We start from the raw sequence: 12,079 nt of genomic DNA on the forward strand, positions 1-12,079 counted from the left end.
CTTTGCTCAGGAACCCATCCCCCGTAGAATTATTTACTTTGGGGGAGTGCACCTGTGCACGCCATATAGGGCGCGACTAGAGGCCTGCACGAACTGTCGCGCCCCAGGACACATATATGATGTGTGCCCACAAGGGAAAATACCGAGATGTCCAAGATGCGGCGAAGATCACGGCAAAGACAGAAGGCGTCAGTGCGTGCCCCGATGCATCCTGTGCGGCGGCGAGCACCTTACAGGAACAGGATGGTGCAAAGCAACACAGCGACAACAAGCAACGAAGCCTTCAGTTAAGAGCACAACCGGAAGATGGCAGCTACATCCCGAAGATTTCCCACAGTGGAATCCATCAGCCCCCACGAAGGCCCCCGAGGAGCTCACATGGGCAGAGCGAATCGCCCGCAAATCAGAGCCCCGGAACGAGGAGTTGGCCCGCCTTCGAGAGGAGGTAAGAGGCTTACGACAGGCCCATCACCCAACCTAACCCATTACCCAAACCATCACCCAGCCCTCGCACCCACTTCCTGGTCACCCTTTATCCCTAGACACTTAGAGTTCATATCCCGCAGAAACCTCAACCTCCACACCACCTACAAAAAAGAAAAGAAGTTCTTCCGTTGTCAGACGAAACAGCTGAGATTGAACCATCAGACAAAACAACTGAGATGGAGGCTCAGTTTGAAGCCAAACTTGAGGCAAAATTAACAGCGAGACTAGCAGACTTCCAACAGCAGATGCGCGATCAATTTCAGCAATTCCTAGAAAATCGCCTACAAACACTCGAGGCTCGATTTCCAACACTTGAAACTCGTATGGACTGTCTCATTGACGAACGCTTCAAAATTTTAGAGAACAAACTAGATACCTTCTGTACCCAGCTCAGCACACAAATGAGCTTAATGGTGGTGGAGGCAACCAACCTAATGCAGGCGGCGTCCCTACCCCAAATCACCCATCCCCTTCCACTTCCAAAACTTCTGGCCAGCAATATGGCAGGCGATTCACCTAAATTTAAGACTACTCCTCCCTTTTTAAAACTCTGGCATTGGAACTGTCGTAGCATACGTCGTAAACGAGAAGCGCTAATCCAACTCATACTAAATGAGGAACACCCACCAGACATAATTCTGCTACAGGACCATAAAATTAGTGTTTCGCTCCCGGGATATACTGCTTATCACTCACCAAATAATAGTGCTCCAGTTGTGCCCACCTTTATCAAGCGATTCATAAGGCACACACAACTTACATTCCCACACAAAGTCCAAAACGTAGTCCTTGGAGTAATCCCAGTCGACATTCAACAGGATTCCTTGCTCATCGCCAATATCTATAATCCACCGAGCATGCCAGCAACGCGCTGCGCTAACCTAATAGCGCGAATAACCGCAGCGGCAAATAAAACAACAACCATAGTGGTCAGAGACTTTAACTACGCACACATCGACTGGAGATACCAGAAAACTTCCGGCAGAGGGGAGGTTCTTATGACACAAACTCAACAGTCTCAGCTCACGGTGTACAATGATTTCGATTGCCCCACCAGACAAGGTACAACAGGAATGATGGACACAAGTCCGGACCTCACGATGGGCAGACGCATCAAGAATTTGGAATGGAATGGAACAACACATACTTTAGGCAGTGACCACTATATTATCGAAGTTCAAGTCTCAGGTTCCCAAGCGTCTCGTACAAGAATAAAGCATAAGCTAATCAACTGGGACAAATTCAGAAAACAACGGGAATCAAACCAAGAAACTAGGCCGGTGGACGCGCGAACCTGGACAGCACAGGTCCTCGAGGACCAAGCGGCGTGTACCAAGGAATATAGCCCAGAACAATAAGTCCCAGTTATGGACTCAAAATTGGCCCATATGATAGAAGCACATGAAAGTCTAATGAAACGATACGTTCAGCAAAAATGCAATAAGAAGCTCCAAAACAAGAGATCTGAGCTTTCAAAACAAATTCAGGATTATAGCCAACAACTTTGTAGGCAGAATTGGCAGCAGATATTCGAAGGTCTCAGAGGCAATCTCAGTACCGCTCGAGCATGGCATCTTTTAAAACATCTAATTGATCCCATGAAAGGTCAACAACATACTAGAAATATCGTCGCCCGACTAATACACAACCATAAATACGGCACGCAGGCGCTACTAGAGACACTCAGGAACCTACACGCCTCGCCGGGCCTTTCAAATCCCTTACCGGAGTTCGCCGGCCCACCAAATACTGAACTGGACAGGGACATAACTATACAAGAAGTCCGAGCAGCACTTCATAGACTCCGCAACACCACGCCAGGCGAAGATCGCATAACAAACGCCGCTCTTAGCAACCTCGATGACAACTCCCTACGAGAATTTACCAGTATCTTCAACAAGCATTGGCAGAGTGGCACACTGCCAGAGGAGTGGACGCATGGAAGGGTTATTCTAATACCCAAACCTCCCAAACCAGTTACACCAGAAAATATGCGCCCCATCTCCCTTACCTCTAGCTTAGGCAAACTCTTTGAGCAAGTCATCCTAGCAAGACTGCACAGTGTAAGATTTGGAGTCGGGCTTGTAGGACGATTGGAGGAACTTGGGGCGACAGGACTAGGCGAGCATGGTTTATTTACATTATTTACAGTTTAAACAAGACATACATCGGCAGTCTAGCGTGGCTCCCAAATGGAGCCCGCAAGACGAAGCATACAGCAAACGAGCACACAGCTCACGAGTACATTTTGAGCACAACAACGAGCACGACGACGAGCACTCCGTTCGACGTCATCGCAGGCTACACGCCTTTTTGGAGGAGGAGGACTCACACACACGTGCCGCACAGGTTTCAGTGCTCTCTCGAGGGCCGACGACCTTTGCAGCGCAGTCGTCGTGGTATCCATTGTCTTGCGTCCCCATAGTCAGGTGGTCACGCCCAAACCCAGCCGGCGCCCCTAAATTCCAGAGCTGCCGTATTCCGCAGTTCTCCAAAGGAAGTTCACGGTTGGTTTGCGCTGTCCTCGCTGGTTCTCTGAAGGGCGCCACCACCCCGGATCGATCGACGCACCTGCAGCGGACGCACCTGCAGCAGTACCCCTGCAGGCCGATCCTAACAACAGCCACATGGAAGACACCGGTCAATACCCGCACTCAATGATTGGATTCCGATCTGGCCTATCCACACAAGATGCCATACTTCAACTCACGACAGCTATACTGGACCCCCTCATACCCAAGCACACCAAAGCGGTACTGGCGATTGACCTCAAGAAGGCCTTCGACAACGTCCCCCACGAGGCCATCCTAAAAGCTATGTTATACCTAAGCGTTGGCCAACGAGCATACAACTACATAAGGGCTTTCCTGCAGAACCGAACGGCCAGCATGGGCGTAGATAACCTTCGTACACGGCGCTACACTCTAACGAATGTGGGCACACCGCAAGGCTCCGTGCTGTCCCCTTTCCTTTTCAATGCAGTACTTATTCCGCTCGCACGGAAACTGCAGCAAGTTCCCCATCTTGACCATACTCTGTACGCGGATATCACCCTTGGACTACAGATGGATCAGGCGCCCAAATCGAAGAAACACTGCAAACAGCCACAATGCTAATACAGGACGAAGTCACCAAGGTAGGCCTCACCTGCTCAACGTAAAAATCTGAGCTTTTCTTGATCCCGCCAAAGGGTAAAACGTATCATACTCCTATCAGAATCTACGTGCACAATAGAGAGGTCCCACAGGTCCACACTATTCGAATCCTGGGCCTCTACCTGCAACAAGATGGCAGAAATACCGAAACAATCAAACGTTTAAAGAGCACACTAGCAGCCACCACGCAGCTAATACGCAGAGTAACAAATAAAGCTCACGGTCTGCGTGAATCAGATACTCTGCAAGTGGTACAAGCTTTTACCATGAGTAAAGTATTGTATTCTGCCCCCTATCTTAGCCTCAATGCAACCGAAACCCAAAAAATAAATTCTAGAATCAGGCAAGCTACCAAGGCAGCGCTCCGTCTGCCCAAAAACACCAGTAATGAACGCCTGGCGGAGTTAGGTGTGCATAATACCATACAAGAACTAACCGAAGCACACCTACAGGCACAATATCTCCGATTAGCCAGCACCCCTACCGGAAGACTAACTTCCTAAATTTCAAATTAGCATTCCTGCTAATCATAACTCCCTAAAAGCCCTTCCCATGGCAATTCGTCAAACGCTACGCATTCGACCGCTCCCCCGTAACATGCGCCCCGACCAAAAGCGCGAGCGACGAAAAGCCAGAGCAGCAGCCCTTCATAAACGGTACGGCGATGAACAAAATGCAATATGGGTAGATGCTGCATGTGATCAGCATGGAGCCACAGCGGTTGCTTACACACCGAACACCCCTCCCTTAATACAGGAACTACCCCCGGGAACAGACTCAGAGGATGCGGAAGAGATCGCTATAGCGCTAGCGCTCGGCAGCTCCAGTGCTACCTACATCCTGAGTGATTCTAAAACTGCACTGCTAAATTATGCTAGGGGCAGAGTTCACTCTGCCACCTTCCACATACTGACCCAGAACCCTCCCTTCTCCCGCAGCGCTGAGCTCATCTGGGTGCCCGCGCACTCGGGAAACCCTGGCAATGAGGCCGCCGATTCTTTAGCCCGAGGGTCGAGAAACCGGGCACAAGCGGACCTCGTGGGGGTTTTCTCGAGGGAGCGTGCGCGTACCTTCGCTGACTTAATCGCGAATGCTCGTGCCGAGAGGCAAATATACCCACCCCCAACTCTTCCCTCACTACCAGGGAGGAACACTTATGGCGCCGCCTGCAAACGCGCACGCTACCTATACTCCATCCCTCCTATCCCACTACCGACCCATACCCCCTTCTTGCCCTCTGTGCAATGCGCCGAAAGCAAACCTCACCCATATACTCCTGGCCTGCCCGGCTTCTCCTCCCCCCGGCGGGCCGGTACCACTCCAAACCTGGGAGGACTGGGAGACCTCACTACGCTCGACCGACCTGGCAAGGCAGAAGATCGCCGCCAACCGGGCTGCCAGCGTCATGGACATGTTAAACATGAACGTTTGAGGGCAGTGGGGTCGTGCGGGGATCCAGGGGACCTGGGAGGTCCCAAATTCCTTTGCAAAATAAAGTTTTTTCCTCCTCCTCCTCCTACGGTGGTCAAGCGGCAGAACGTGCAACAACACAAGTGCTCCGCCAGTCCTGCGCAACTATGTCGCGCCTTTTTTTTGCCTGCGCTGTCGCATATCTCTACTTTTTTTTTTCGACGCTGTGAACGCATTCTCTTCTCTCGTAGAAGAAAACTTGCCAATGGTGACCTCCATCTTCACTGACGCTAAAGAATGCATACCGACTTTACAGAATCGGAGAAACGTTACGATGGATTGCAATATGCGGGAGTGCGCGACAGAACTGCTTCTGGGTGTCTTGAACGTTGGAAGCGCGTAGGCGGGCATTGCCGCGTAAGGGTAGCCAGGCTGCGCATGTCGTGTCGGCATCTCCACTTGCTCACGATAATTTTTCACTCGTGGGAAGTACTTGGTAGAAGGAAATTTCCCAACGTAATCGTTGATGCTTTTCGAGGACTATAGTTATGTTGGGTACTTTGCACTCATGCAAGGCGAATGTTTCTTTTATTTCACATGCGTTAGCATTGACAGAAACCATTCTGCCTCCAGTCACATTCTGTGCTCCTTTCGAGGGAAGAAAAACTTATTGTGGGCCCAGAATACCTGTCCAATAAATTTTCATATAAGATGCATCGCATATCCGAGGCTATCGTAACGCGGCGCAAAGCAGTGTAGCATCGCCAGCGTTGACGAATGGACAACTGTCGGCGATGGTAAAGAAGAAAAAAAGTGAGCTTGTGTCACTTATGCAGATGATCAAAGTTAAACAACTTACTGTTCTGTAAGTAACATAAGGATTGCTGAGTGTAATTAATGCCACTACAAATCGCAGTTTCGTAATAAATCGAATACCAGAAGAAAACGTTGTCACTGCTCAACGACGACAACACTGAAGTTGAGAGTATGAGGGAAGCCCGTCTGGTCGGGATGATGCATACTTAAAAGGAAGAGGTCTGGACACCGAAGAAAATGGTTTAAAATAGTTATTGACGTTTCGGAGCCGAAACGTAAATAACTATTTTAAACCATTTCGGTCGCTGTCCAGTCCTCTTTCTTTTAAGTAGACGACCACACTCTTTCCATCAAGTCGGGTAAGACACACTGAGAACCAGCATTAAAATGTTAATGTCATCAAATTCACTGTAAGCATTATTCGCATTTTGAATATTTTGGAGCATTGTCAAAGTATTCGTGTAGCTTTTCTTGAACAAGATATAGTTCAAAAGACGGCTAAAAAAAAACACTCTTTCGTACCAGCACGCGAATCAACTACTTTCAACAGAACTAAACACAGTACCGTCATTCCAATAAAAGCCGTATCACGAAAGTTAGCGTGAACGGGAGCCTGCCTTTCTTTAGCCATGGTGAAAAGTTGACGGCAGCACGACTGATTGGACCCATTACTGCTTTACTGACGGGTTAATTTTTTTCACGGGAACAGGAATCCTTGTCGTACATACATTTGAGTTCAGTAATAACCAGCAAACTAGCTGACCGTTTAGTAAACATTGCAATTCACATGGCACATGTAAAAAGTTATTAAATTGTAGGGTTTAACATCCCGAAACTGCACAGTGGATTACGAGGAACGTTGTATAGTGGAGGGCTGCGGATTAATTTTGACTGCCTTGGGTTCTATTAAGATCATGCTCCTAAATATAAGTAACACGAGCGGTTTTTTTTTTTCACCTCCGTCGAGATGCGTCCGGAAATCAAAGACGCGCCATTGTTCTCAGCAGCAAAACGTCATAGCCACTGAGCCACCCCGACGGGTATGGAAAAAAAATAAAGGAAGGAAGCTCATTTCCAAAGCGGCAGATAGTTCATTACCAGAATAACCAGGCGGGCTTTACGCTTCTCCAAACAATCATCTAATGACGACTCAATAAACCACTGCACGTTCCAGCCAAAGGGGAAACGACCTGTGCTTGGATGTAATTAGCCGCTAGGGCTGCTGCGGCCAATCTGGAAGCGCGTACGCGAGCCATTCGTTCCGCGAAGAACAGCGCCCGCCGAGGACGTCGTTCGCTCGCAGATGGTTACATAAAGGTGATCCGGATTCTCGCGGAGCGCAGTCGTTGTAGAGCCCCCCTTGAGGCCTCCTGCTCCGGTGTCTCCCACGCGGTCCCTTCCAGCTCTCCCCCGCGTCTGTGATTGGTGCGCGCGAGCAGCACACCGCGCACCCGGTGCACGGAGCCACGAATGCCGGGCAATATGCTTGGATGACGTCGGCACTCATTCGCACCCACACGCGAAAAATAAGTGCGCGGGCCGAGCGAAGGAGGAACCAAAGTATCACGCCGGATTCTTTATAGAACCCATGTGCTGACTTTGTTCCCTGGGAAAGCCAGTGACCGTACGGTGGCGATGGGCACGTGGGCCGGCCGGCAACAAAGAGCTAGTGCCCGTAGTAAAAACAAAAAAAAAACACAGGATGGTCAGGACCCTCGACAGATGCGATCGATGGGGCCCTACTCCACAGTGGACCGCTGCCCACCGCCTGCCTCCCGGAGAACAACGGCAACAAGCTCACTGAGTGAGACACATTTCGTCGTTCCCAGGGGGTGACAGGACTGCACGACGAGGCGCGCCGTGATCTAGTGCCTGTCTCTCGCGAAACACGTGACCGGGAATGTTTCCTCACACAGGTCAAGGAAAAAGTTTTGCTGTCATAATGGCACGCGGGCAGACGCAGAGAAGTTCACTAATGTGAGGCGCCTGGCTACGCACGCCTACAGCGGCGCGTTTTGCGGTCGTTACCTTAATAAGGGTTCATTTTTTCCGCAGTGTCAAGCTTATAGCTCGGCTTTGCGGGTTTCGCTCGTCCGCTGCCCCATTTGTTCCAAAAAGCTCGCAGCGGAAGCATTAATGACCCCCTCGCCCACAGATCGGTTCCTCGCCATTGCGCCGTGCTGCGTCTCAGTGAATTCTACGTGTAGCGCAGATGTTGCACGGAGAAAATGGTGGGCGACAGCGCGGGAAAACAATTAATAAGGCAGCATGCTTTCTACGCCAACCTATAGAATACAAAAAAGTGCCTGTCTATACGTCTGTCCTATCGCGTATGCACATAATAAAAGAGCTGGAAAGTTAGAGAAGGTACTCTCTTAATACATAGAATGGTTGTAATTTAGAGGTGAACGTAGAACGGGATGAGAAATTATGAAAAATCAACAAAATAATTTTTCGTATTCCTATCGAAACACTTTGCGGCCGCTTGGAAATCCACTGTCTTGATCACTTGAGTATGATAGCGACGTGTATGCTCCTGCAAACATCATTTTCATGTATAACAATAACTCTGCACTGTCTCGCACTGTCATGGCTTCATTCCAATTAAAGCGAAAATTTTGTCTTCAGATAAATACATACAGCAGGCCCTCTAAAAATTAACGCCATAAATCTCCGTATAGTTCATACACTGTTCGATTTCATTAACCCAATTTTTGGGAACAGCAGTCACGTGCTTCTGAGTCCTCAATACAGCTAGGAACTCCCACTTGATCTTGAGAAGATCTACCCGGCACTTTCGGCAAAAAAAAAAAATGCAAACTGCCGGAAAACGCTAAGATGCTGCCCTATATTTGATGCAGAACGTAGCCTGTATGCAGCTGCAGATGCACGCTGTCCGCAGCGTCATCTATTGACAAGCAGGAAAAGTAACAAGGACGTGGGTGTCATGTGGTCTTCAGTCCATTCTCGTCTAATTTCCACGCTGAAGTTTCTATGTGAAGACATGCCTGGTTAGCGAGCGCTCCATGGTGTATCTGTATGCGCGTTGCAATACATTAGCGTTTATAAATTTTACGAACTGTTTTTATTGCGCAACTTGTGTCTTGGGAGGGGGGGGGGTAGTAAAATAGATTAAATATGTCGCAGTCTCGCAAACATCAATTGCGATAGCAAATTAGTGGACAGTTAACTATGCGAAGTAAGGATAGTTATTTTATCTGCCGTATAAACTTGTAAACATAGGCATACCAACTAAATTAACAAGCAAGGTGTCCCGCACGCACAAGCAAACATGGACCCATCTACTTGATGACTTCGGAATCTCGCTGTCAATACGGCGAAGTGAGGAAGCGCTGAAGCAGCAGCGAGTGAATTGACCTTCGTGGTGCGTCTCGCCTCCCCCCCCCCCCCCCCCCCGAACGCTAACTAAGCCGCGAAAATACAGCGCGCGGCCGGGCTCTGTCCCCGTCGCAAATGGCTTTCTAGATACAGCGTCCCGGGCCGCCCGGAGTTGAACGTGCGCCCCCTCCTTCCCTCCCCTGCCCCAGGATCCTTGCGAGCGACGAAAGATGGTGCGCTTCCACTCCCCTCTCACCCCCACCGCTTTCCTCGCTTGCGTGTGCGAAAATGAGCCTCGAGCGCCGGCTCACCTTCGCACGCATTCACTCGCACATACAGCACACGGCGACGCCGACGGCAGAAATGCGCCTGAAGTGTCCTTATAATTGCTATCGCAATAAAAAGAAAGTAATTTGTGCGACATGTGCACCTGGCGACGCCACTGAAGCGTGATTTAGCGCTGCAGTGAATTGAATACCTGTAAACAGTGAAACTTAAAAGATCTGTGAAATGTTTAGAGAAATGTAATCTCCGCTCTATGAATGAGCGGCTCTTCGTCTAGCTCAAACTTCTTCGGTACAGAAACATTCTCTTGCCACATTACATTGACGGTCTTCTTTTCTGCCAAATGTCCCCCATAGCGAGGCCGATCACATTTGCCGATCACGAGGCCGATCACAGGTGATCACGAGGCCGATCAGGTTTTCGAAACATTGTCTTTGCTTTCAGGGACGGCCTTAATATAAACACATGGGCGCGAGTTGAGCAGAAGGAGCTGTACTTGTTCTACAGGGAAAATAGGGACGGCATTTGTGACGGTTACAATGTTCAGCCAGATGACCCCCCCGCGATGTTATTTACGGCTCAATTGTGCTCTTGCGCCCTTTCATTGTAAGACCGTCCCGTTTGCCTAATATAAACCTGGTTGCAACTAGGATCGAGTACCTAATATACGAAATTTCTAGTGAATTCCGTGTACTGCGCTGCATGTTTATTAGAGAATGGTTTTGGTTTTGCTTTTGTCAGTATAGGGCATAGCTTGGCCAATTTACGTGGTGCGCTGAAGACAAGATTAACATTGCGCCTTTACGCAACCTTTTTGAGGTTGTGGGACACCCTGTGCCAATATGGGATCACTTGCTCTTCCTATCAACTGCGTTTTCTTCGTTGATGCCCTCCCTCACCTGTTTGATGTTTTGAAGAAGCTTATCACAGACGCTAGAAACTAAATAAGAAGGGAAGCCGGTTAGGCCTTTGTGGATGCAAGATTTATTTAAAGTCTTTGCAGCTCCTCGTTTTACTAACTTCGAGTGGGTACTGTCATGTGAAATCAGCTGCTTGTTCAACCTTGGCTGGTATTCCAGACAAACACGCGTGTTCATTAAAGTGAGATTCAGGTCCAGGAAACGAATACAATTATCACTTGGCCTTTCGCACGTGAAGTTTAGAGCCTCCGATGCGTTTCTAAAAGTGTTAATTACCGATTCTACAGTGCCATCTAGCCTCGACCCTGGTAACACGTTAACAACCACCAGGTAGTCATCGACATACCTCAATGTGGTAGGAGCCCACGACTGAACCAGAATGCTATTTACACACTTGTTAAAGGCGCTATAAGAAAGATAAACGATAGAATGGGCGCAAGCGACGATCCAATGCAAATACCCTTGCGCTGTACATACTGTTGGTTTTCGAAACTAATAGCGGTGGAATGAAGGTAAAAGTTCGAAAGTTCTAGAAGCTGGTCACTATTCACTCCGGTTGCACAATTGAACCTAACTTCACCAAAGCATTCGATCTTGCTTCCTAATGGCGCGGAGCACTCCCTCATGAGAAATCGCATAATATGTCTTCCGCGTCCAGTGAAAACGCGTACACATCGTTCCAAGTTCCTTGTTCTAAAGTCAGCACAACTTCACTATAGCTCAGCACCAGGAAACGTCAACGGAGGAAGGTCGTTCCAGTCGGCGCTGCTCTTAGGAATAAAAGAACCATGACACATTTTTGTTCTAAAAGATGGAACACCAACTTTAAACATGTGATCGAAACGGGATGAAATGTCTGAAGGGCGAGTAAGATGATCCTTTAATAGTGGGTTGTGTGATACAGCCTGTGGAAAAGACACAGTCTAAAACATTTACGGTGCAACGAAAGGTCCGGTAAAGTAAGTGTGTTTTTCATGGAAGTAATGTTGGCGTAACGGTAATAGTTAGATAAGATGAAACGTGCTGCGCGATTCTGGATAGATTCTAGTGTGTTTATCAGTGTGATTTGATAGGGATACCATACTATGGATGCATATTCTAGCTTTGGTCGCGTTAATGTTTTGTAGAGGGTAAGCTTTATCGGCATAGACGCAGCAGAGAAATTTCGACGCAAGTATCTAAGAACCCGGTTAGCGTTATTAGTGACGTGTTTGATGTGCGTATGCCATGATAAGTTACGTGAAATATGAACACCTAGGTATTTGTACGAGTTGACGGATTCAAGAGAAGTATCGTGAAGTAAGTAAACATGCGTGTTGTCAGCGTTAGTGCGGCCCGATACATGCATTGTTTTACATTTATTAACGTTGAGTCGCATGAACCATTTATGGCCCTAGTTGGATATGCTTCTAAGATTGTCTTGAAGCTTATCAGAATCAGTGTGGTTAGTTATTTTGCGATAAATGACGCAGTCATCTGTGAAAAGTCTGATAGATGAATGGGAAATGCATTTAGGAAGGTCGTTTATGTAAATCAGGAAAAGCAGAGGTCGCAGTACCGATCCCTGTGGTACACCCGATGTTACGGAAGTGCGAGAGAATGAACATTCATTAGCCGAAACGTACTGAGTTCAATTAGACAGAAAGCTTTTAATCCAGTTTAGTACAT

At 48.4% G+C, this 12,079-nt stretch overlaps 1 protein-coding gene across 1 annotated transcript in view; it reads left to right on the forward strand.

Moving 5' to 3' along the window:
• LOC140218639 (uncharacterized) overlaps positions 1-12,079 on the forward strand; it is an 87,715-nt gene that overhangs the window by 38,638 nt on the left and 36,998 nt on the right. The window lies entirely within an intron of this gene.

The sequence above is a fragment of the Dermacentor andersoni genome, chromosome 1 (genome assembly GCF_023375885.2).
Source record: "Dermacentor andersoni chromosome 1, qqDerAnde1_hic_scaffold, whole genome shotgun sequence".
NCBI classification, from domain to species: Eukaryota; Metazoa; Arthropoda; class Arachnida; order Ixodida; family Ixodidae; genus Dermacentor; species Dermacentor andersoni.